The 26,626-nt window shown below is 45.9% G+C and overlaps 1 protein-coding gene across 1 annotated transcript in view; it reads right to left on the bottom strand.

Moving 5' to 3' along the window:
* The window catches only part of LOC104696083 (uncharacterized protein KIAA0930 homolog), a 60,990-nt gene that overhangs the window by 21,317 nt on the left and 13,047 nt on the right, over positions 1-26,626 (bottom strand). The window lies entirely within an intron of this gene.

Below are 26,626 nucleotides of genomic sequence, written 5' to 3'. Positions count from 1 at the left end.
GAGTCTCTGGGAAGACAAAGTCCAACAATTAATCACAGAATATGACAACTTGGAAGAGACCCAGAAAGATCATCAGTCCAGCTCTTGGCCCTGTACAGACCATCCCCAAGAGTCACATCATGTGTCCCTTGGGGATGGTCCTGTGCGCGCCACAGAGGATATTTTGGAAACCCCTTTGTAATGGGTTTGTGTGGCCAAGTTTTGGTAGCAGGAGAGTGTCATGGTTTAGCATAGTATGGTTTTTTGGTAAAGAAGGCTCCATCAGCCACAGAAGTGATTCTCTTGCAAAGAGGTGCTTACAGCTTCCTCTATGACCTGACAGATCCTATCAACTGGCTAGTTTGAATATTGGCAACTTTTTAAGCCACTTAAGAAGCTTGACATGCCTCTGTGATCCACATTTAAGAACAAACAGAGCCTGGAAAAGCTCTCTTGTCTTCTGGCTTTCGGAGAGGTAGCGGGGGGGGGGGGGCCTGCAGGCGGCCCAGCAGGGCTGGGCTGGGCCTTGCTCAGCCTGGCCGGGTCGGCCGTGGCATGGTCCGTGCAGGTGGCGCAGCCCAGCTCCCCACCATCCCCGCCTCCAGTGTGGCCGAAGATTCATCTGAGGATGCCCACTGCCCAGCAAAGATTATGTGACGAACAGCAATAAGCGAACTCCACTGCAAGGCCCAGGTGAGATTAACCCTTTTTTAGTGCTGTAAGTTTCCTCCAGAACAGATTAAATCTGCAGACATCAATCCTCTCCCAAGTCAGAGGAAGAGGAAAGGTGAAGGCGTGTGAAAAAACGCCATAGAGACACCAAATTCAGTGAAGCATGAAGAGCTGAAATGCTGAGGGAGTAGAAAGAGGAGTTGCTTCAAGCTTAGAAGCTGAAATTCTGTTGTAAAGCTACGGTGATGGAGTGATATATCAGAGTACCCATTGTAATTTCATGAAAGCATAGGGGGGTGGAGCATTCAAACTGCAATTGTGAGCAAAAGTATCTGTGCTGAAATAAGCAAATGACAGTAGCTGTGATTTGATGAGGACCTTTGCTCCCAGGGGAGGAGGAGGGCCTCTATTCCTAAAGATAAAAGTGATGAAGACCCTTCAGGGGGAGGGCTTCTATTCCTAGAGATGAAGATGCTCCCAGAGATGGATGAAGAGAACCTTTGTTTCTGAACAGCTCATCCTTAAAATGGTACCCCACCCAGTAGCTCAAGACTGAACCCTCAGAAACAGTTGTGGGGAAAGCTGTAAGTCGGGAGGAGGGACTCTCACATGCAAGCAGAGAACCAACCAGGGCAGCTCTCTCCCTGTGGCACTGAAGCCATGAGAGAACTGTTTCTTGTGGAGATGTCTCCATAGCATGAGCAAGAGAGACTCCTCTCCCTAAGTGAACTGAAGAAGGTTATTATAGAAGTGGTAAACAGACTGAACATCTCAAGGTTTGTCTTTTTACATGGTCAGTGGGAGAAGGGAGAAAGGTGGGGGGAAGAGAAGTGTTCTGAAGGTTTAGTCTGATTTTTTTCCTTTCTTTTAGGTCTGTTAATAAACTTCTTTATATTCTTTTAAGTTTTGTGCCTGCTTTGCTTTTTCCTAATTCTTATCTCACAGAAGCAAAATAAGTAATGGATATTTTGAACCTAACCACTACACTCAATTGGTGTTCCTGCCCGGTTTATGAACTGAACCCTCTACAGGGAGCAACACGGGCGGCTCCTTTGAGCAGCTGCCAGAAGCTTTTCTTATGTGCATCAGAGCCAGTGCCAGGGCAGCTCCAGGATGGATGCGCTGCTGGCCAAGGCTGAGCCTGTCAGTGATAGTGGCAGCACCTCAGAAATAACAGGTTTAAGAAGGGGCAGGTGGATGCCCGACAGAGGCTGTGACCCTGTGGAGAATCCACAATGGAGCCGGTTCCTGCCAGTATCTGTGGAGAGAAGAGTCCAGGCTGGAGCAGGTTTGCTGGCAGGACTTGTGACCCTGTGGGGGACCCATACTAGAACAGCCTATTCCTGAAGGACTGACCTTGTGGAAGGGACCTGTTGCTGTTATCCCCAGAGAATGGCGAAATCACGACAATGCAGGTCAGATGATATGGCCAAAGCAGAGCTAAGACCTCATTTAATGAATTTCTCCTCTTTTATAGTGTAGTTCACAATAAAGAAATTACATGATTGGCTTATTCACTCACCACCTCTCAAGGTGATAGGCTGAGCAGTAAGACACCCATTTCCAAATATTATTCTCACAAGACTGAAAACAATTCTACAGTTTCCAGAACAACTTGCAAGTGCAAAAATGGTTTACATTCTTACAAACTGTTATCCATCCAGTTCTCATGAGAATGAAAGCTCTCACAGGGAAGCTGTGAGAAGCTGGATTTCTCTGTTTCTCAGCTAAAGCATGAGAAAGGAAAAACTTCACAAACTACAGAGCTGGAAAATTTTTCTGCTCCTGCCTTTTAGCATTCACAGGGACCCACACTGGAGCAGTTCCTGAAGGACTCTCCCATGCAAGGGACTCCGCTCTAGATGAGGGAAAGAGTGTGATGAGCCCTCACACTAAGGACAAAGTGGAGGCAATGTGTGAGGAACTTAGCATAACCTCCATTCCCCATGACCCTGTGTTACTGGAGGGGTGAAGTGGTGGAGAAAACCAGGAAAGAAGGCCACAAAGAAGGGAGGGGTGGGGAGGAGGTGTTTTTAAGATTTAGTTTTATTTTTCATTGGTAATAAGTGGAACTAAATTCCCTAAGTTGTTTTGCCCATGACAGTAACCGGTGAGGAATCGCTCCCTGCCCTTACCCCAACTCACGAACCTTTCGTTGTATTTTCTCTGCCCTGCCAGTGATGCTGTGGTCTTGGTGGGCACCTGCCAGCATCAATATCCCACACTTTCTTCTAAAGATTTCACAATGGAACTACTGACTGGATGCAACTACATACACGATTTTCAGCTATACTAAAAACCAAGCAAATGCAAAATCCCAAATAATCTCAGAACACAGAAACAACTCTACCTATCCTAACGAACTGGAGCAGCTGAGACAAATATAAAATGATGACGTAGCACACTGAGGTAAATGTAGTTAAACATTTCCAATACAAACTAGAATAAAAATAAATAAAGTTGGAATACTAAAATATAGTGAAGAACAGCAAAACAGTAAAATTTCAGGATTGCCACTATCATCCGATACCATGAAAGCTGAACACACTGTTCTTAACCATTAATTTTTAAACTTAGAAATATTTTTTTAAAGGTCTATAGACTTATCATTCTTCTTTTGCTTTTTTTTTATTTTTTCCAAGGTTCCCATCCATGATTTTTTATTGTCAATACAATTACACAAACTAATGACAGTTACTGCAAAAACCTAAAGATGTGAGCAGTTGAGGCAAACAACCTAATTTAAATTCATCTCCAAACAAAGGTAATAATTGCACTTCTGCACCTAAAAGCACAGAAACATGACATGAACGAAAATCCAGAAATATCCTGTCTCTGAAGGAGACAGCCATCCTGTCTCTGAAGGAAAGATGCAGTGAGAAAACAGGGTGAAGGCAGGACTGAGTAATGGCAGGGTAAAACTCCAGCTCTAAGTAACACCAGGGAAAGCAAAACCAAGTGCTCAGCAGACACCGTTTCTGTCTCTCCTGCCTCTGTATCCATGGAGCCTTTATTTTAAGCCAAGTAGTAGTTAACCGCTTCATAACACTGAAGTTTAAACCTCCCCCTGCAGAAGTCAGTCACTAATTCTCTCTGCTGGTGAAATTCACTCACACATGAACAACTTCTCCCCAGCAATTACAAAGCCAGTGCTCAACAACTCTTTCTTGGAATGCCTTGCAAGTCTGTCACAGATATTGAAAGGAAAAGGGCTTTCTTCAACCTTTTTTCCCCCTGTGCACTAATTTGAGGTAGGATTCCTTGGTGTACAACCTTGGTGGGTCAGGGCAGAGTGGATCTCCATGAATTACAGCTCTCCGTGGACTGGAGAACTGTGAGAGATTGGTTACGTGAAAAGGGACATATAGATTCAGGATATACAGATTCTTTGCAGCTTACTGATCTGAGAAGCTGGCTACGTGAGAACGGGCACATAGACCCTTGCAGCTAGCTGAGCAAGGTCTCATAAGACAATGCACAACACATCCTGTGTAACAACTGAAGTTACAGAATATTACATGTATCTTGCTCAGTAACTGAACCACCATTGAGTCTTACTGCTGAACTATGGGTTTATTTGCAGAGCCAGCAAGGTTAGGTTTTGGCAGCAAAACAATGGACATCTGTGGTTAGAAGGCCAGGGAAAAAGGCAGAACTGCTGACCACGAAAGGGGGTCTAAGGAGGGGTTTAGAATCAGCTTAATCGACGTGAACCACTTAGAATGCGCCGTTACGAATATGCATAAAGCCTATTATTGTTAGTATATAAGGAGTTCTGGTACAATCAATAAATCGGATTCCTGCTGATCACTCATATTGAGCGTCTGGGTTTCCCCTCTATCGCGACATTCTGGCGCCCGAACAGAGGACGGAAAAAGGGACCTTAGAGACGGATAGCCTACGTCCGTCAGCCTGCGGGGGATGGGGACCGTAGAGATGGACAACCTGTAGCCACGGCACGATAGAGAGTCTGCGTCGGTCCCGTAAGCAGCTCGGGAGGCTGCAGAGGTGGTGAAAAGTCCACACCTCCGAGCCCAGGAGCACCTACAGAGGAGTCCTGCTGGCCACGCACCGCCGGATCTTGCAAAGGCTGCAACAGCGCTGACATTTAGGTATGGCTAAGAGACAAGGGTGTATCAATTGCTCAAATGCTTTTTAGAAAAGTGGAGCACACCAGGGATAGATTGTAAAAAGGATCTCCCTGGACTTTTAGATTATGGAGTTGCTAAGGGTTGTTTTATTGATCCGAATGAAGTTTTTGAGAGGGAGCAGTGGAAAGTGTTTGGGGATATTTGATGCAGCTACGCAGGATGATAAGGTGGCTAAAAAGATGATGAAACCGTGGCGGGCAGTGAGTAATGCTTTGGCACAGTATGAGGCAGAGCAGAAGGCTGCAGCAGCCGCTGCGCAGCGCTTAGGGACGCCGCTTACTCAGGAGAAGGACATGGGTGAGAGCAGCTGCCCATTACCCCCCTCTGTGAATACTTCTACCATGCAAAAGGGGAGGGCAGCCTCAGCTCCTGTTTTTTCGTCTCCCGCGTCCCCTCAAGCTGTTAGTGCACCATTAGCACCTTTAGAGCATGAGATAGTGCCTACAGCTCCTTCGTTAGAGCTGCCCACAGACCCCCCGCTGTTTGTAAAAACAAACTCAGAGAGTCAAGAGATAGCTAAGGAACGAGAGGAATTTTGGAGGGAGGTTGCTAAAAATATTGCTGCTGAGGGAGACATAGATAATGCCAGAGAACTTGCACATGCTTTTCCAGTCGAATTTTCACCCTCTGATGCTCAAAGACAAGTTACTGTTAATATTAAACCTTTAGATTGGAAATTGCTTACCCAACTGCGAGCCACTGTTAATGAATCTGGGTTAAAAGGGGAACCAACTCGTCAAATGCTTGATTTTTTGTTGGGCTCTATGCTCTTGCTACCGAATGATGTTAAAAATATTACTAAGCTGATATTAACACAACACCAGTGTCTATTGTTTGGAGCTTACTGGCAGACTTTATGCCAGCAGTCGGTAGCAACGCAGCGGAGAGCAGCAGATCCTTTGCATGGGGTAACCCTAGATAAACTAATGAGTACGGGAAATTATACGCAGATAGAGACACAGGCTCTCGTAGGTCCTGACAAGGTCCGGGAAAGCGTGCAGCTAGCTCGGCGAGCAATAGATCAGATTAAGGACTCAGGAGGATTGCCATCACATATGAGTATCAGACAGGGAAGAGAAGAACCATTTGGTACCTTTATCGATCGAATAGCAAACGCTATTATTGCAGCCGGGGTTCCAGAAGCTCTGCATGGTGCCTTGCTTAAACAATGTGTCATTCAGAATTGTAACCCCACTGCACGTAGTGTGTTAGTTACTCTGCCTGCTACTTGGACGATTGAGGAGGCATTAGAGAGGATGTCACAGGTCCCTGTAGGTCCACAAGCTATGCTTGTTAATGCAATAAAGGAACTTGGAAAGGAACTGGGAATAGGGATGAAACAGCAGGCTGAGGTAGCTCAGAGGCAGATTGAGGCAAATCAGAGTCAGGTTCTAGCTGCCCTTGCACCTTTGCAAAATCACTGTGGAGTCTCCGGTCACGAGACGGGACTGCAACTCTAGCAGCGTCTGGTGTCAGCACTGCCGATCGGACACCCATGCCAGCACTGCCTGCCGGAAGGTCGGGAAACGGGAAGCCGAGCGGGAAGCCCCGCCCCGCGATGACACCAAAAGCGGCAGCATACCCAGCGACCCAGGAAATCAACACCTGCGTGCCTCTACCGACTCTGAGCAGCACTTTCGTCTCCAGCCCGCAACCCGGGGGAGCCTCGGATTGGACTTGGCAATCTCAATAAACTGTACTCTTATAGACAATCGACCGCAGCGTGTCCCCACCGGGATTAAAGGACCTATAATTATAAATGGGAAAGCGGTCGGAGCACTTTTAATCGGACGCTCATCAGCTGCTATGGAAGGATTACAAATACTTACAGGACTAATTGATGCGGATTATACTGGAGAAATTCAAATCATGGTACAGACTCTTTTTCCACCAATGTTCATAGAAAAGGGCACTCGACAATTGGTGCCTTTGCCGGTTCTCACTGAAGGACTGTCACCCATACACTCTGACCCCAGGGGTGAGGGAGCCTTCGGATCCACAGGACCGGCAGCCATGCTCACTGTGAGCCTGAAAAGTTGGCCACGCCGCACAGTGGCAGTAACATACCAAGAAGAGACTGTTACCCTGACAGCACTCTTGGACACTGGCGCTGATGTATCCATCATCAGCAGTCACCACTGGCCTCAGCATTGGCCCACCTTTGAATCTGGATCTACAGTCACTGGAGTGGGAGGACTTACCCTCGCTCGCAAGTCCCCTCCATTGCAATGGACTATAGCTGATCAAGTGGTAAATTGCAGTGTGTCTATCATCCCATTGCCACTTGGTGTTGCTGCTCTGGTGGGACGAGACATACTCGCTCAAATGGGCATGGTTCTTACCACAGACCAAAATTTTTTAGGAGTGGCCATTGCTTGGACTTTTCCCCCCACCAGCTCAAAGAGGGACTGGAAGCTATGTTCACTTTAAGGACATGGCTGCAGGGGAATGGAAAGGCCCTGCAGAGGTGTTATATTTTGGTCGTGGCTATGTTTGTGTGCTTACTCCTACAGGTCCGCAGTGGATACCCAGCCGCTGGGTCAAACTGACACCGTGCAAGCCTGGAGCCTCCACAATACCACCTTCCAGAGCTGAGTCTGCTTCGGCTACATCTAGTAGCTGATCCGGTGATCGCACCTCTTGCAAACATCGTGCCTACCCGACTTAGGCACTTTGAATCCTGGGAGGAAGCAGAACAGCTACTGGACGCCCTTGAACAGTATTATCCAGGGAAACTTAATTGTCGAACCTGTGGTGTTTGCGGGAAGCCAGGGCATTTTGCATGGTTTCTTATCCGATGTGGGGGTTGTAACAAAGAGTGGTGGGTTCATCAGACACTTCTGTTAGGGGGAGCACGGTGTATTATTTGTGAGGGAACTTGGTGACGTGACACATTACAGAGAGATTTAGAACGGGAAACTGGTTTACCAATTTTTCAGGGTCTTACTCTTTATGAGTCAGTAGAACAATGAGCTATTGCTGAATTTCGCTATCGAATTAATCACGAGGTTGCTCGCATTCGCTTACAGCTTAAATCCGCAAAAGTGCATAAAGTTTGCGGAGATGGCCTTAAAATACCATGCCAATGGATGGTGCGTACCCATGAGTGGGAACTCATGTGCTATCGCTTTAGCGCTTGCAACATTGCTGATAACCGTGCACGCTACCGATCCACACCATGTTAGCGCTATAGACCACCGAAAAAACATGTGGATTACCTGGGCTAACCAAACAGGCCAAGATTCTTTTTGCTTATCCTTAGCAATGCCTTCTGACCCTTTCCGCACTTGCCTTATTGGGGTTCCATTAGCAGAAACTGGTAGCCTTAAAAAATACACCCTCAGCTACTCAGAGCCAGAAATTGCACTCTCAACCTTTTGTAATGCAAGCTATTCTACCCTCACTGATAACTATCTCGATACTCACCTCTCTACTTTTAACATCTGCAATGACCTGAAAATAAGAAAACCCTCTAGCTGCCCAAGCACGAGCAATTGCCTTAGGCCTTAATAACATCTATGTTTGAGCCACAAGAGCTAGATCTCTTAGGCTCTCAGCCTAGTCCCTATTGTCTTATGTTTAAAGGCAGTCACTTTGACAGCAGTGTCAGCCCCCAAAGGCCAAACAAAGACAGTACATGGCTGAGCCCTACTACCTCATGGTACTTTAACATCACAGTGTACTGCAATGGCTCAGTATGGCCAGTTGATAATCCTCCACAAGAACCTAGGGCTTTGCCCTCAGGAACTTTCCTCATTTGTGGGGACAGGGCATGGCCAGGAGTGCCTTCTAAACCAGTGGGAGGACCGTGCTATTTTGGGAAACTAACAATGTTTGCTCCTAGCATTCAGCAACTGTTAACTATTACACACAAGCGATCACGACGAAGCGCTGTTCCATTAGATCCTAATTGCAGAGACGATATGCAGTTATGGAAAACTCCTGCTGTCTTTTTTGCTTCTCTTTTAGCCCAGGAGCTGCATCAGCACATGCCCTCACTCAGCTTAGAAGGTTGGCATGTTGGACAGGCAAGCAAGCAAATGTCACCTCACACCTGATAGGTGAGCTTGTTGCAGACGTGGATAGCTTACGCCACGCCTTACTGCAAAATCGTGCAGCCATTGATTTCCTACTGTTAGCACATGGACATGGATGCAAAGACATAGAAGGAATGTGCTGCTTTAACTTATCAGATCACAGTAAATCCATACATTCTCAGCTTCAATGGCTCACTGAACATACCAAAAAGCTCACTGTTCAGGACAGTCCTTTCGATAGATGGTTTCAAGGGACCTTTGGAGGACTTGGAGTTTGGGCCGTAAGTCTCATAAAAGAAGGTCTTAGATGGGTGGGCATCATACTTTTGCTATTGCTTGGAGCACGCATTATATTTTCTTGTTTAGCCAAACGTGTAGATCAACTAACTCAGGGAGTTTTGCTTGCTCAAACTAATATAAACGGGGGAATTGTGAGAGATTGGTTACGTGAAAAGGGACATATAGATTTGGGATATACAGATTCTTTGCAGCTTACTGATCTGAGAAGCTGGCTACGTGAGAATGGGCACATAGACCCTTGCAGCTAGCTGAGCAAGGTCTCATAAGACAATGCACCACATCCTGTGTAACAACTGAAGTTACAGAATATTACATGTATCTTGCTCAGTAACTGAACCACCATTGAGTCTTACTGCTGAACTATGGTTTATTGCAGAGCCAGCAAGGTTAGGTTTTGGCAGCAAAACAATGGACATCTGTGGTTAGAAGGCCAGGGAAAAAGGCAGAACTGCTGACCACGAAGGGGGTCTAAGGAGGGTTTAGAATCAGCTTAATCGACGTGAACCACTTAGAATGCGCCGTTACGAATATGCATAAAGCCTATTATTGTTAGTATATAAGGAGTTCTGGTACAATCAATAAATCGGATTCCTGCTGATCACTCATATTGAGCGTCGGGGTTTCCCTTCTATCAAGACAGAGAACATGCTGGATTTCAGACAGCTGAGTCCTCCCAGGAAACAAATCTGTCCCAGCCAGGCATCCAGAAGACACTGGGTCTTTTTCCAGGCCTGCTACTGACTCACTTGGCCATGCCTCATCTTTGTGCTTGTTTACCTGGCTCTAGATCAGATGTGCCCTTCTGCAAGTGCGAAAAGTTATTAACAGAAACAACTATGTAAATACTAATTATTTATTCCCAGTGAAATTTAGAAGCCAAACTAGATATTTGCTCATTGAAGTGAGTGACCCTTCTGGAGCTGAAATCCATGATGCCACCGTTGTATCAAGTTCCTGAGGTTCCTGAGCCACAGCTGTAAAGAAGGGCCTCAGCCAGGCTGACCTCCCACATGCCACAGACATTTACCCTTTTACTTCCTCACATAACCCAGTTAAATGACCTTTGACTAGACAGTGCCTGGGAAAATACCTTGTTTTGAGAACTCCAATGATTCCAATGATTAATCATCCTCTTGGCTCCAAGTGTGCAACTTCATTTAATTTGGCTGCTTTCCTTTTGCCAGCCTCTGGATCTTGTCATGCCAATTTATATATTTATATATATATCAAGAAGATCTTGAATACTCAGTTTTGGGTTTTTTGGTTTTGTGCTTGGGCTTTTGGGGTTTTTTTTGTCATGTGTTAATCTTTGCTAATCTTTTAGACCAGACAAAATACTTTTAGGACACCTCTGTGCCTCTCATTAGGCACCTCCTCAGAACTTGTGCTCCTTTGCCACCCACTTAGTGTAACATAATGCACACCTTAAGTTATCCACTTTCAGATAGCTAGAACATTTTTATCATTAAACATGGAAAAATCCATTTAAGACCCCAGTCCAGGTTTAAAGTCTTCATGATAAACAGGGTTTACAAGAAGCACTATTTTGTTGGCAGTGAGAAGCCAGCCAAAACAGCAGATCCTGGTTTTCTTCTAAATAGAAGTCTAATGGAATTACAGGTCTGCTTGTAAGTAGAACCATTTTCCAGGATTTTTTCAGACCACATTCACTAAAAAGAGTAAAGGGGAGAGGATTGAACATGAAAAGGGAGAGGAAAAAGACTCAGGGAACAAAATTCAAGACTTTTTCCACAAACACAAGTTCAACAAGAAAATACTTCTTCTGTCCCCAGAGCCAGCTGAAATACAGAGACCAAAATTTGATTTCTATGATCTTACATTGACATGTTTGCTTCAAAACACCAGGAAAAATCCACAAAAGCAAAAAGCTTCTTTCAAATGGATCCATCTGCAATGAAATTAGAATGATGCCCCAGCACATGCTCAGGTTTGAAAAGCCCCATCACACAGCATGTCCAGCTCTCATGGCTTCAACATTAGAAGCATCATTCTCACATTTATCCAGGTACTTCCTTTTACCTCTCTTTTCTGTAGCAGAAAAGTGTCATTTCAAAATGATGTCTTAAATTCGAACCAAATTAAATGGTCTTTCTAAATTTGCTGACCAAAGGAACTAAAATCCTTCTCTTCCTCAGATTCACACCCAAGCAGCCCTAGTTTCTTCTGCTCTTTTCTTGTACATTATCCATCAGCCCCTTGTTTTATTTCCTCACACTTTAAAAACCTCTTTTCATACTGAGTACTTTAAATGGTGTAACCTGGGCGGACATTAACAGAGCAAACTGGTATTACCACTGCAGAGCATAATCTCCATTTCCAGACAACACTTCTCTTGGACAACCAATACTTTGTAGCTCCACAGACACTTATTTAAGCACCTCATCACACAGCTGGGATTTCTGTGTGCCATCCTGTTCCCTCATTCCAGCAACTCAACTTAGAGCAGCAGGAAACCAGATCCCTTTGGTACCGGTACCTATGGATTGCCACAGCACGAGCCTGGCACAAGACAGCAGCTGTTTGGTATTCCTGTTCCATCTAAGCAGCTTTCCATGAAGCAGCAGCACCACCACAGTGTGAAGCTGTTTCAGAGTTTGCAGGCACAGACACACATCCCCATCCATCCCCTCTCTGAGCAGCAGTATTGGTTCTCCAGGATCCAAAGCATTGGGAAAACCTCCCTGGGCCAGTGGATACTCAGTTGCTTCCATATCAGTCTCGTATATAACTAATACAGATCACACTTCACACAGCACAAGCTATTTAGTTATAAATTTGGACTTACAAGATTAGTTTTTTACAAGAATAAACACTCAGGAATTTTTTTCTCTTATGGGAATGAAAGATGTCTTAAAAGAAAAAAATCATTAAAAATATGCAAGGTACAACAAAGAAGTGGTGCTAAATGCTAAACACCAGCCATCAAGCCACAGCAGGACAAAAAAAAAAATTAACATTGCAGTTACAGTTAACTTCTAATTGCATATTCCTAAGATGGGCAGAACACTAAATTTCCTTTTCTTTCTGTATCCTTTCAACACACACATTTCAAATAACTTGAACCACTTCATACAGCACCAGAGGTACTACTGCAGTAAGGTGGCTTATGGATGCGAAGGAGAGAGAATTCGTGACTAAAGCAGATTGTTATTCAAACCACCTGGTTAGACAGCAAGAACAAACTCTGGGGCATAAGTAGTCATCTCTGGCTCCTTCTGCCACAAAACTTAATCTATTTTTCCCCAATACACACAAAGACATCAATTCTCACCCCAAACCTCAGCTCTCCAGTGCCCTTATAATGTAGTATCTTCAATGAATTCTCAAAATTCATGGATTTCTGCAGCACCTCTGTGACTAATGTAACCAAGGCTATCATTGATAAATGTGTTTTGGAGGTAGCTCAAGCTATAACAAGTCATTGGAATGCTTAGAAGAGTCCTAAAAAAGGGTCTGATTGTAGTGGTTTGGTTTGAAATATCCATTACTTACTTATTTTCCTCCTGAGATAAGAATTAGGAGAAAGCAAAGCAGGCACAAAACTTAAAAGAATATAAAGAAGTTTATTAACAGACCTAAAAGAAAGGAAAAAAATCAGACTAAACCTTCAGAACACTTCTCTTTCCCCCACCTTTCTCCCTTCTCCCACTGACAACGTAAAAAGACAAACCTTGAGATTTTTTCAGTCAGTTTACCACCTCTATAATAATCTCTTTTTCAGTTCACTTAGGGAGAGGAGTCTCTCTTGCTCATGCTATGGAGACATCTCCACAAGAAACAGTTCTCTCATGGCTTCAATGTCACAGCAAGACAACCTCCTGGGATGGTTCTCTGCTCACATGTGAAAGTCCCTTCCCTCGTCTTACGGCTTTCCCCACAACTGTTTTCGAGGGTTCAGTCTTGATCTAACGGGGTACCATTTTAAGGATGAGCTGTTCAGAAGCAAAGGTTCTCTTCACCTATCTCTGGGAGCATCTTTATCTCTAGGAACAGAGGTCTTCTTCTTCCCTGGGAGCAAGGGTCTTCATCATTTTCATCTCTCTCTGTTCAAGCTTCTCATCAAATCACATCTACTTCAACATTTGCTTATTTCAGCACAGGTACTTTTGCTCACAACTGCAGTTTGAACGGTCCACCCCCCACGCTTTCATGAAATTACAATGGGTACTCTGATGTATCATAGTCCATCACCATAGCCTTACAACAGAATTTCAGCTTCTAGGTTTGAAGCATCTCCTCTTTCTCCTCTCTCGGGGTTTCAGCTCTTCCTTCTTCACTGACTTTGGTGTCTTTATGGTGTTTTCTTCATGTGCGTTCACCTTTCCTCTTCCTCTGACTCGGGAGAGGATTGATGTCTGCAGGCTTCATCTGTTCTGGAGAATCTTACAGCACTAAGAGAGTTAATCTCACCCGGGTCTTGCAGCTGGAATTCGCCTTTTGCTGTTGGTCACCTAATTTCTGCTGGGTGGCGGCCAGAGCTTGTTTCGGTGTAGCATTTCTTTTCAGCGACCGCACTGGAGGGGCTGGCTGAGCTGTGGGGCCAGCACGCATGAAGCAGGGCCACGGGTGGAACAGGGCCGCGCGGCTCCAGGGTGTCTGTCTCCCAGCCGGCCCGGCCCAGCCCGCACTGAGGGGGCTGCGTTGGGTGTCCAGCAAGCAGAAGCAGCTGAGATCTCAGCCAAGCCACGCCACGGCCAACCCGGCCGGGCTGCCCCGAGCAGGGCCCCACCTGGCTCCACTGGGCTGTGCTGAGCAGGGCCCCCAGTTACCTGTCCAAAAGCCAGAAGCAAGAGAGCTTTCCCAGGGTTTGTTTGTTCTTAAATGTGGATCACAGAGGCGTGTCAAGCTTCTTAAGTGGGTTAAAAAGTTACCAATATTCAAACCAGCCAGTTGATTGGTTCTGTCTGGTCTAGAGGAAGCTGTAAGCACGTCTTTGCAAAAGAACCACTTCCGTGGCTGATAGAGCCCTCCTTAACTAAATACCCAAACTATGCTAAACCATGACAGTCATATAGCAGTGTACCTCCATTGGAATGCAAATGATAAAGGGCCTTCAGTTTCTTTACTTTCACCGTAGTTCCTGAACACTTCAAATCCCAGTGGGCTTGCTCCTAACGAAGTGAACTAAAAGAATAAAATACATATACACACCCTTAAAACTTTCAAAATATTATTTTAGATAAAGATTTAGAGACCCTAAGGTTCAAATCAGCCTCACAAATGTTCTAAGTTAATTTAATATACTAGTAATGGGGAAAGGATGGGTTATATTGATTTCTGCAATTAAAAAAATTGAAAAAAAAAATTAGTAAGCCACATGACCCTGATTTAATGCAGAGCAATCTTCCGAGGCTGAACATTTCATGGTGTTTTTACCAGCAGATGCCTAGTTTGAGATTAGCAGAAGGTAGATTCAGTCTGAGCAAAAGCTACTCAGCTTTGGTTGGGTTTGTGTGCTGTGATTCCTGCTCGTCTGGCTCTTGAAGAGAGGGTGCAGGTAATTCATTAGGAAAAGGAAACACTGCACACAAGAGTGCCTGAAACCAGCAGCAATGTAGGTCTGTGTGACAAACATTGCAATCTTTGCAATGTCTCTCTTTAGCTGTAGCACCTCCTTCAGCTTCAGCAAGGTTGGTTGTACGGAGAGTGACTTGCCAAAACATGTCCAAACTTTCCCTGCAGCATGAAGTTTTCTGGCAAAATCCCCCAACTCCAGACAGGGAAACACAGGTGACTTCTGATTTCCCTCTCTATACACATCAACAGCATGATGCAATTCAGGAAAAAAGACAGTATCTCGGAGCTGCTTGGACCCTTTAGCACAGGAAAAGGGCGTTTTTTTTCTCAGACCAAGAAACCGCCACAAACAGCATGGGGGTTGTTGGTCTAATATCCCAGGACTTGTGCTTCCTGTGTTTTAACAAGCTGGGAAGCCCCAGAATCACAGAGCTGAAAGGAATGAGGGACTTACCTTTACAAACAAGCTGTGGGCCTGCTGGTAGATACAACTAGCATTGAGAGATAAAAGAAACAATGGTTGACGGATGGAATGAGAGAGATTTGCCTTTACAAACAAACTGTAGGTCTGCTGATAAATGAAATTAGATACTGAGAGATGAAAGAAACAATGGGAAGAACCATAAATTCCATAGGAATTAAAAGGGGGGGTATACACTAGAAGGAAGTCTTATGTATTAGGCATTTCAGGAAGTCTGTACCTCTCAAGTACCTCAGCCAATGCGGAAAGAGAGAGGGAAATGCGGCCAGGAAATTAGGATAAATAGGAGGCTGCGTCCTCCAAAAATTTGAGAGACCCCAGGGGAAATGCCCCATGGCCTCTCTCTTTATTCAAATAAAGTAACAGGACTCCTCTGTCTCCTTTTTGGACATAAACCTCTAGTGTTTGTGGATTAATTTTCCTGAGAGAGCCCTGTTCAGAGCAGGGCTTGGCTGACCAGCAGCCCTGTAGAACAGGTAATTGATAGGACACAGGCTGGGCTGGCCAGTTGGCCAGGAAAACCCATCTGCTCATGCATCCGTTCACCAGCAACATCCCTGTCTCTGCTAAATGGGAAGGAAATCAAAGGAGCCTGCTATTTTCTGAAGCACGCAGAGAAGCCCTGTGGGAAGGGTGCGCTCCTAGTCATGTCATGCAGGGAAGCTGATGTTACAAGCCTCCACTAGAATATTTACATCCAAGATAATATTTAAAAGGGGACAATTGTATTCAACAATGCAACAGTGTCCTAAAATGAAAAAGAAAGATTATTTCAGATGTCATATGGAGGAGCTTTCTTCTTAGGATTATGGCTACTGAAATTTTCACCAGTGGTAACAGCAGAGGACAATGCAAAGAATGCCCTCCAAGACAAAATTCCTATTCCCTTTTTCTGGATACTATCAATTATTCAGAAGTTGCACCTGATTCTCCCAGAACACATTGTGGAGCCCACATAAAGGCCCACATAATAAAGGCAGCATAGCCCAGTAGCTATGGCAACTCAACACCCACCATAGCTATAAAGCTGAAACAAAGCCTGCTGCAACAGAGCAACTGCAAACTGCGAGAAGCAAAGTTCAGCTACAGACAAACCACCCATTTTGAAAAATTTGCTTCAGTGTCAATTACTTGAATTCTGTACCCACAACCCCTTTGTATAACCAAATGATCACAAACTTTAGGAACTTTTCCTTGTGCTAGTGTCTTGGTTTAGAGACAAGTTTAGGAGAAGAATGCTCTGGAATGAGTGTTTCCTCTAACAAAAAAGGGGTTCCAACAATCCCTTTCTGCCAATGAGAGATTAACAGTAGTGGATGAAAGTGAAGAAAACCAACCATTTATTCACAAACAGAGTGCCAACATGGCACAGGGAAAAAATGGTGAATAAATGCTAGATACTGAACTGTCAGGCCTTGCCCCCCTCCATACACACCCCCACACCAGAACAAAAAAACCCCAGAATGCCAGGGAAAGAGAAAAAAAAAAACCAAAATGGCTGTCACATAGTGGGGAGGAGAAAAAAAAAGGTGTCGGCTTTTGTCTCAGGGAAGGAAAAAAACCAATGGGTTCACACAGCAGCCTGGGCAAAAACAGATGGGAACCTGATGAATCTCTGATGTTGGTCTCCTCTTCACAGCAGATGAAAATGGTGGATTTAGGGTCCTTTTGATAGGGAAGATGTCTTTACAAACAATTTGATGGGTGAAGGTATGGGTGTTAATGTCTTTAAAACGGGTCTTAATGTCTCTACTAACTTTGGGCAGCAGGTTTGTTACAGAGCCCGGACAGCTGGGCTCCTGAAACAGCAAGGGGGTCTGCACAAGCCTGAACTTCTAACTTTGGGGTAAAATGACAGATTCAAGAGGGGATATGTGGTAGGCCGTTCAGGAAGGCCGTACCTTCCTAGTACCTCAGCCAATGGGGAACGGAAGAGGGCACCATGCGGCCAGGAGTTTAGGATAAAAGGAGGCTGCACCTTCCAAAATCTCAAGGGAGAAAACACCATGGGCATGTGCCCCAGTGGACTCTCTCCCTTTATTTGAATAAAGCTGTAGGTCTCCTCTGTCTGCTTTGTGGACACTGGCTTTTCATAGCATGATTTTCCATACAAATGGGGTATCGTCCCGAATCCTTCCACCGTCTGGGTCCGGCATGTAGCAAGAGGAGCTGGAGGCGTGCCACACCCAGTTTTGGTGACCAGCTCTCTTCGGCGCTGGCCACTGGGTGATTGATTGGTACCTGAGACTGTCCAGGAGACAGATGACAGGTGGACCAGGCGGGTCCGTGAAGAGTCCACAGGAAAGGACCACTGGACATGGATGCCCAGAGGGGGCAGTAAGGGAAAGTTGAGAAGGGTCTCGGCAAATCTCACCAGTGAGTACAACTTTGGGGAGTAAAACATGGCAGGATGCCCAGGATGGGCAGCAAAGGAAAGTCAAAAAAGGGTCTCAACTATAGGGATGACGATCCCAAAATACCTCTGAAAGATCCTTTGGGAAAATGTTGAGATGGTTTGCACATTCTCCCAGAGGTAGTTAAGGACATGGATGCCTAGAGGGGGCAATAAGAGGAGCTGAGAAAGGGTCTCAGCAATCCACACCCAGAGGGGGTAATATGGTGTTGGTTTGGGAAAGGATTGGTTGAAGGGGAGTGTGGAGAAACATGATTAAGGCAAAGAGCAACGGGAGGCTATGTGATAAGGAAAGAAGAGAGAAACAGGGAGGTCTGGGAAGCTCTCCACCTTATCTTCAAAATCTGCAGTCTAATATAGGGCTGGCTGCAAGTCTTTTGTATTCCTGGCTTCCAGGATAGGGAAGGCAGGGAGGTATTGTTCCTATAGCCCTACCCCTCCTCGGGCCATTATGGAGCCAGGGGGCAGGATTTGGGTTTGTGCACTTACTACTCAGGGCTTAAGGGGGTTTCTCTATGGTGAGGAGCGCCGAGGCCAGGTGTGGAAATGCAGGACCAGCAGCACGGGTTGTGGACCTGTGGGGGAGATGCGGGACCGAGCCAAGGCTGTGGGGCAGCCACCGCCCCCGCGGGCAGGGGCAGCAGTGGCCCCCCGGCCCCCATGAGGTTGCAGGACGCCCTGGCTACCTGCCCATCCCTGTGGCATTGTCGGCTGTGCCCGCCCGCTGAGCTGTGCCTTGGACCCGGTGCTTTACAGAGCTTGCGGTGCTGGGAGAGCGGCCCAGGGGCCTGGACAGGTGTGCTGGGGGGGTGACTGGACACTGCGTCACGACGGGGAGCGGCTTTGGTGTGCGGTGTAAAGTACAGTGACCTACTTTGATTTAAGATACAATGTGTCACCAAAGCTTGGCCCAATATCAGAAGGGATTTTGCTTGGGTCACCAGGGAGGAGAGTGATTTTGCAGAGAGTTCGGCGGCTGTGGGAGAGTGAGAGCCCACAGACAGTGGGAGCAGGGGCTGGAGAGGTGGCAGAGTGGGCCCTTGGAAGAATTGGTTTTGAAAGGCACATCAGGTATGTGAAAGAAAGGATGAGGAAAAGGTAAAGGTACAGGCAAGGATAATGGCACAGTTTTTACAACCCCCAATGGGAAAAAGTGCAGGGAGGCCCAGGACCAAAGGGAAGGGGGTAGCCACCAGGACAGCGATTGGGAAGGAATGAATGTGCCATTTGTAAAAAAGAGAACATTAGAAATGGATTGTTAAGGGTATCAGATCTCCTATTGTAGCAGGGGCTCAACACACTGGAGCCCTTGCTGGACTGAGAAGCGTGTTTCCTAGTAGACATAGGAGCCTCTCTGTCTAATTTGAATTTTATGCCAAAGGGGGGACAATTATTCAAATGTTCTTTTGCTAAGTGGGAAAGATGAGCAGGTGTGTTTCAGTCAACCACTGTCAGTGAATCTGTGTGTTAATTTGAACTTAGCCAGTATAAAAGTAACACAGGGATACCCGTGAGAGTTTGCTGAATGTGTGGAGCTGCCTTTTTGTGTAGTTTGTTTGCGAGTATTGCAGCTACAGAATATCAGGTTTTAGTCCTGCAAGGTGTACCTGCCTGGGCTATTCATGTAGCAGGGTTTGCTTAGGTGCTTGGAATTTTTTAAGGGAAGTGTGTTAATTTGAACTCAAAAGTGTGGGCAGTCCCAAGGGAATATGGAAAACTGGATATGGAGGCCTCTCCAGATTACTCTGAGGTAATCTCTGGACAACTGGTGTCTAAAAAAGCAATACCCTCTTTCAAGGGAAGGAAGGAAGGGGCTGCAGCCTGTTGCTGAATCCCTGCTAAAGGCAGATCTTCTGGAGCCGTGTATGTCCCCCTATAACACTCCTATCCTACCAGTTACGGTGCAGGACCTGAGAACAGTAGGTGAGACTATTAAACCAAGGCACTCCATGGTCCCAGATCCTTATACCATCTTGAACCAGGTTCCCTCCTCACACTGCTACTATTCAGTACTTGATTTAAAAGATGCTTTCTGGGGATGCCTACTTAGAGAGCACAGTAAACAGTATTTTGCCTTTGAGTGGGAACAAGGGGGAGAATGGATTATTTGTGCAAGGTATTAACCGAATTTACTCCATCCCTAGGAATTAAGTTATTTCAGTACATGAAGGGCTTGCTCCTATTGGGAGAATGGGAAGAGGTACGGGAAGCCACTGTGATTTTCTGGCTGGAGGAGGGTGACTTGGAGTGTCTGAAAGGAAGGCACAGGTTGAAGGAAAGGTTGAATGTTTGGGGTGTATTTTAATGGCAAGCTTGCAGTGTGTTGGCCCAGAGGGGGTCCAGGGAATCTTGGAGATGCCATTGCCCAGAACTGAAGGGGAGCTGTGACAATTTTTAGGATTAATAAGGTATTGCAGGACCTGGATTAAGGACTTTTTATTCTGTGACTTTTAAAATCCAGATAGCCCCGATGTTGTGGTATGGACACCAGAAAGACAGCAAAACTTTAGCCAGACTCAGAAAAGGAATTGGAATTGTATGTGGATGTTAAGCAGGGCTGTGCCAAAGGAATTCTAGTGCTAAATGTTTGACCCATTGGCAAGGGGATGGCCCATTGTTTGCTCTAACAGTAACTGAGGCTCTGTTGTCTGCAGAATTGTGCAGCCACGGCTTTGATGGTAACTGATGGCAGAATTGTTAAAAGTCTGGCATCAAGTTCTAAATGGATGACCAGCACCAGGCTGTTACAGTATGAAACCTCTTTAATGGAACAGGAGGATTTAGAACTGAGAACCCAGCCTCCTGTTTAACTGGTCCTGAGAAAGGAACCTTAAAGGAGACTCATGACTGTATCCAGGTAACAGATCTCCAGACTGGAGCTAGGGAAGATTTAGAGGATACCCCCTGGCCAAATGGGGGAAAGGTATTTATTGATGGATCTTCAAGAGTCATAGGGGGAAAACAAGTCGCTGGATATAGTAAAAGGAGGAGAATTGCAAGAAGAGGGGAAACTACCATGCACATGGTCAGTACAGACCACAGAATGGTATTCCTTAATAAAAGCCTGCAAAGTGTATCAAGGAAAGGTGATGAATATATTTATAGATTCAAGGTATGCATGTGGGGTGGTACATGCGTTTGGAAAACTGGGAGGAGAGGTTTGTTAACTTGCAGAGAAGAACGTTTGCTTAGGAGAGCTCAATTACTCGCCTCTTGGAGGTGGTGAATTTACCAAAAGACGTAGAAATAATTAGGAGACATCAGGCAGGGTACTCAGAAAAGACAATAGGTAATCAACTGGCCAGTGGAGATATTCAGAAAGCAGCACTTCTGCCAGAGGTCTCTGAGATCCTCCCTTTGCTCCCTGGCTCAGCCACTGCCAGGGGGAGGGGGCAGTGGTGCTGTCTTTTCCACCAGAGGAGTTGGAGATAATTAAAAGTGGTGGGGCAGAAGAAAGAAGGGAGAATTGATTTACAAAGGACAGTGTAAACAGTGGATTCCAGGAGCTTTGACCCTGCAAATATTAAAACAACTCCATGGGGGGGTGTCATTGGTGCTGTTGAAGATTGGCAGAGACCTTCCTAAAGACGTACTGCATTGGGTCTTTTTGTTTTAGCAAAATGAGCTATTGAGATTGCAAGGTGGGGAGTGACCCTGGGTTATATGTCCTATCCAAGGTGTGTTTTGCTTAGATGCCCTGGGCGAGAGGGCTTGAATATCTTCTGGTAGTGGTATGCTAGCTGGCAGGATGGCCAGAGGCGTTTCTGGTCACATCAGCAACTATTGCACAGTTATTAAAGTATTTCTGGAACAAATAATTCCAGGATGTGGGATTGCAAAGACAGTGGACTTGGGAGAACTCATTTTACAAGGGGATCCTTCAAGGGATTATGGCTGCTTTGAGAATTCACTGGGACCTCCATAGCCCCTGGCACCCTGAGAATTCCAAAGAAAGGATAAATGGAGAAATAAAGAAACACTCTTTGAAGCAGGTGACAGAAATTAAGATGCCATGGGTAACGGCTTTGTCACTAGCTTTGGCAAGAATAAGAGCCAAACCCCGAGGAAATCATGCCCCTTTAAATTAATTTTCAGTGTGGTGGGGAGGTGAAGATGTATATTTAAACCAGTATGTGGCCAGAAAACTGTGTCTCGTGAAATCTCTTTGACAGGACACCCAGTTAGCACAAATGCTGCCTTTGGACTTTGCTGTTCGTAACATCCAACCAGGACTGCAGGAACAGCAGTCAGGACAGCTGAACACAGGTGGACCCGTCATATTCCAGTCAAGATCTCTAAAAACCCAGAGATTTAGACTTCTCAGCAGGAGGAAAAGGATGGGAAACTCTTGGGGTCTCCCCCCCTGCCATGGAGCCCTGGGAGAGGGGCCCTGGGGGGGAGACACGGGGTTTTCCTGCCCCTGCTCAGCTTCATTCCCCATTGGTTGGTTTGGGTTCCCTGATAATGCCAAGGACCCTCGGGTCCCGTGACTGCGGAGTTCCTGAGCAGAGCCCCGGCCATGCGGCTGGAGAAATAAAGATCTCTGAAACATCTACCAAGAACCTGTCCATATATACTTCTTTTCCACAGAACTCCTGGTTTGATATATGCTTGTTACAGTAATCCCCGCTGTAACAGGAAACCTTTGGTATCAGTAGCCATGGATCACCTACAATGACCTCTAATGATTAATGGGCTAATATGAACTGTCATTGTCTACTTTATTCTCTGTATTTACTTGCCACACCTGATGCAGAGGCCAGATGTGGAAAAGCTGGGAGGGGGTGTTTCAAACGTTAATCTTTATACCATGCCAGGTTGCTAAAAAAGGTTAAGTTAATGTCTTGGTGTGACTTTATGATGTGTGTCCCCTGTCATCTGCTCTATGCCCAGACATGAACCCTGTGCCTTTCTGTACCTTTATGGGAGAGGGGGGAGAGCTGGTGGAATTCCTTCAGCGCTGTGTTCAAAACACAAGATAAGCTCGCTGGCGTCTCCTGCCCAGCTGCTCTGCTTCTGCAGCAGGGAAGAGTTACATTCCTCTTGTTTTTTTAGCTAGTTTTTTGCTCGTTAGCTAAAGCATGAAGCCCTGGGACTTTGGTTTCTTTTTCTTCTCTTTTGGAACTGTTTAGAACACCGGAACATCATCGGGATACCCTATATCACTGGCCCGGAGGGGGCCCACGCCAAACCCCAGCTCCGGAGAGGAAAAAGCCACACCCACAAAGGACTTTGAAATCTACCCAGGTTCTCTCCACAGCAAGAGGTTTCATTATTTAGCATTATTCTTTTTCTTTCCCGTGTCTGCATGCACTTTACTTATTAAATAAACAGGTGTTTTTTTCACTTTCCTCCAAGGGAAATTCTTTCCAAACCTGGTGGAGGAATGGGATGGCTGTAACTTGCCTTCTATCAGAGGATGTTCATTTTGGATGTCCATTTCGGACATTCCTCCGAATTTGCCTTAAACCAGGACAAATAATTAGTTGTGCTCAGCACAGGGCCTGGAAGAAAGTGAAAAACTGTGATAATTACATTTTGGTTTTAATTACTTTTTTATTGGGGTAAAGTAGTCACCATGTTGGTTGAGTTCATAGTGTCTCTCTGGTTTGAGGTACTAATGTCTATCTGGTCTCTAGGCCTGTTTGCCTATCCACAGATTGGTCCGTTTTTTTCCCTGGTACGTAACTTTTACCGAGTAGGGGCACAAATCCAGATTTCTATTTTGCTGTGCTCAGTGATAATGGTTTATAGGAAGTTAACAGAGGTACTGGAAGTTGTTGAAAATATGCATGGTCTTTTGTTTCTCCATCCTAATCCCAGTCCTACTTTCAGTAGCCTGTTTTGGGGATTTATTAGTAATTGCATCCAGTTTGTTAGAGGAGGAGGAGGGGATGGGGTTTCCTTGCCTTTCATCTCCTTCCCCTTGAAATTTGATACGTCACCTTTTGAGAATGTTCAGTTTCCCCTGATGTTAGAGAGACCACCTTCCTGGTATTTTATCTGGTAGGTTTCCTCTATATGGTCTGCAGCTTGTCTAGAATGAGGGATGAGATTTCCAGGGTGGCTGATGAGACACCTGACCCAGGCGTGGAAAATCCTGAGTGGTGTGGGGAATGGGAGGATATGGGCCAAGCCCTGAAGGAATTCTCTGACTCAATAGCCTGGAATTTCCCCCCCGAACAAATGCAGAACCCAGCTGAGGTGGGGAAATATCTGAAAGAGAAGTGCAATGACAAGTCTAATGAGAAAAAGCTCATTGCAATATGTCGGGCCTTGGCATATGCCTATCACACACTGCAGCAGGTGAAGGTAGAGGGGCAGGAAGATAAATCAGCAGACACCTCAGTCACTCAAGCTGCAGCCAAACCAGACTGTGAGCCTAAGCCATCGACAGTTGTTCCTACCATGAGAAAAAAACACACAACCAAAACCAATCGCCCAGTGAAAGATGATGATGCGGGGTAAGGATCCTCAAAGCCAGCAACTAAATCAGAACCAGAAATCATTATTGAGTCCATGTCCATGAAGGACCTTCATGGCCTGAGAAAGGACTACACCCAACAGCCTGATGAATATATATTAAATTGGATGCTCCATATTTGGGACGCTACAGGCAATGATACAATTTTGGACAGTACTGAAGTGAGGCATTTGGGATCCCTGTCACATGATCTGGCTATCAACCAAGGGATAGTAAAGAGGCCTGAACCTCTCAGTCTTTGGACACGGCTCTTGAGAAGTGTGAGGAAAAGACCTGTGCCAAGATGATTTCTATGTGCAGCAAACCCCATGGAAGACCATAGAACAAGGGATCCAGTGCTTGAGAGAACTAGCAGTGGTAGAGATTGTCTAAACAGATGACCCAGGATTGAGGAGTCCAGACAGGGTAAGATGTACATCAGTGATGTGGCAAAAACTCGTATGACTTGGGCTGCAAGAATACGCTTCTGCTTTAGCAATGATGAAACCAGATGATGGGGATGAGACCATGGGTGAAATGGTGAAGAAGCACCAAGCATATGCAGATGCTGTACATGGCCTAACACATTGTAGTGGGTTGAGTTCGAAACCAGGCAGAAACACCAATTAAATGTAGTGGTTTTGGTTCAAAATATTCATTACTTACTTATTTTCCTTCTGTGAGATAAGAATTAGGAGAAACCAAAGCAGGCACAAACCTTAAACAGTTGCAGTACAATGAAAGAGTTTTATTACTAATAGAATTAAAAGTAAAGAGAAAATAACAAAACAAAATTAAAGCAAATCCCCCCCCCCTCCAGCACTTCTCTCTTTTTACCCAGCTCACACAAGGGATAACAGAACATGGGATGTTAGTCAGTGTTCCAGTTCTTGAAAAGTCTCTCTCTTATGCTTAAGGAAAAAAGGGTTTTCCTTCAGTTGCACGTGGTTCCCAAACTGCCACTAAGCAGATCCGCCCGGAAACAAACAATCTGCTGTGTGTAGAACATCTCTCCCATGAAAAATCTCACAGTTCCTTCACACTACAAAACATGGGCCATCACATGGGGTTATTCATCTTTTTAAGGATAAGTTATTTTGGCCTTCACACAAAGGCTTTTCTTCGCCAAAGTCTCTAACAGCCTCTTACTACTTCTATATAGCCTAGCATAGGCATTCTTCACAATCTTCACAGGCACACGAGGATACTCCATCCCCCATGTTCTTCAAATGGATTAAAGAGACAAACAGTTTGTGGTATTACAGTTTCTTACCACGGCATGCAAGAAGGTTTTTTAAGCTGCGCGCCAGAATCGCGGCACCGCCCTCTTTTCTCCCGTCGCCATGCTCAGCTCCGTCCCACGTGACTCACTTCTCTTTCTCTCTGACTCTGGAGCCGCCATGTTGAAGAGTGTTCTTGTTCAGGCTTTACGGTGGGGAAAGCCTCGCTCCCTCTGTGCTGCTGGCTGTGTAATGTCCTCTTCAGTTCAGCACGAAGTGTGCTGGCTGCAGACAGGAGGCTCTGCCGGCTCCCGTTGACTCCGCCGGCTCTGCATGGAGAGGAGAGGGACCCGCCTGTCCCCAGAAGCCACGCTGGATGGGTTTAGCTGTGAGCAGTCCATGGCTGGTTTTAGCTGCCTGTGGCTCTGGGACAGTCCCCCCAGCGACCCAGGGTCCGTGCCGCAGCGTTGGGAAAGGGGGAAAGGGGCAGTGGCCCCAGCCCGGCCCGGCGGGGCCAGGAGGCTCAGAGCCCCCCCACCTCCCAGCAGGCAAGTGCCGACAAAAAAAGGGGAAGTCCCGCCTTTCTGTGCGGTTTAAATATGTAAATTGTGAGAAGCGTAATTGGTCTTAAAGACTGTCCATCAACTCAGGGTCAACCCAATACACACATGCAAGAATTTGCAGCTGTGGAAACATGTCTGCAGAAAGTGGAAGATAAGATAGAGGAGAATCACCAAGAACTCAAGAAAGAGATTAAAGAGGGCCTTCTCCAAATCTCGGTGGTACAGATCAGAGATTCTGGTACCAGATGCCGACATCCCCCAGGCAGAGAGAGAAGATACACTCCGTGAGGTGAGCTGTGGTTCTTCCTATGTGATAGTGGGGAAAACATGAAGAGGTGGATAGACAACCCACTTCTGCTCTGGCAGCATGAGTGCATGAACTGAAGGAGCACAAGACTCAGAAAGGAAGTTCCACCAGAAAGGAAGCAGTTCCAGTTGCCCATAGCCGAACTGTCAGGTATGATGGAAGAGGACACGTCCAATCCCCTTGAAGGAACCTCTAAAATGTATGCTCAGGGAAGGAACGATAACCAGAACTAGAGGGGCCCTGCCTCTAGCCAGGTAGAGGCCAGGGAAAACCGTATTTTTTGGACTGTGTGGATTCGTTGGCCTGGCACATCAGAACCACAAAAATATGATGCCTTGGTTGACACTGGTGCACAGTGTACAATAATCCATCGCAGCATGTGGGGGAGAATCTGTTTCTATTGCTGGTGTAACAGGGGATCACAATTTGACCTGGTGGAAGCTGAGGTGAGCCTGACTGGAAATGAGTGGAAGAAACATCTCATTGTGACTGGTCCAGAGGC

Source organism: Corvus cornix, chromosome 1A (genome assembly GCF_000738735.6).
Source record: "Corvus cornix cornix isolate S_Up_H32 chromosome 1A, ASM73873v5, whole genome shotgun sequence".
In the NCBI taxonomy this organism is placed as follows: domain Eukaryota; kingdom Metazoa; phylum Chordata; class Aves; order Passeriformes; family Corvidae; genus Corvus; species Corvus cornix.
Note: the sequence above shows the minus strand (reverse complement) of the source record. Positions and strands in the feature narration are given on the sequence as shown.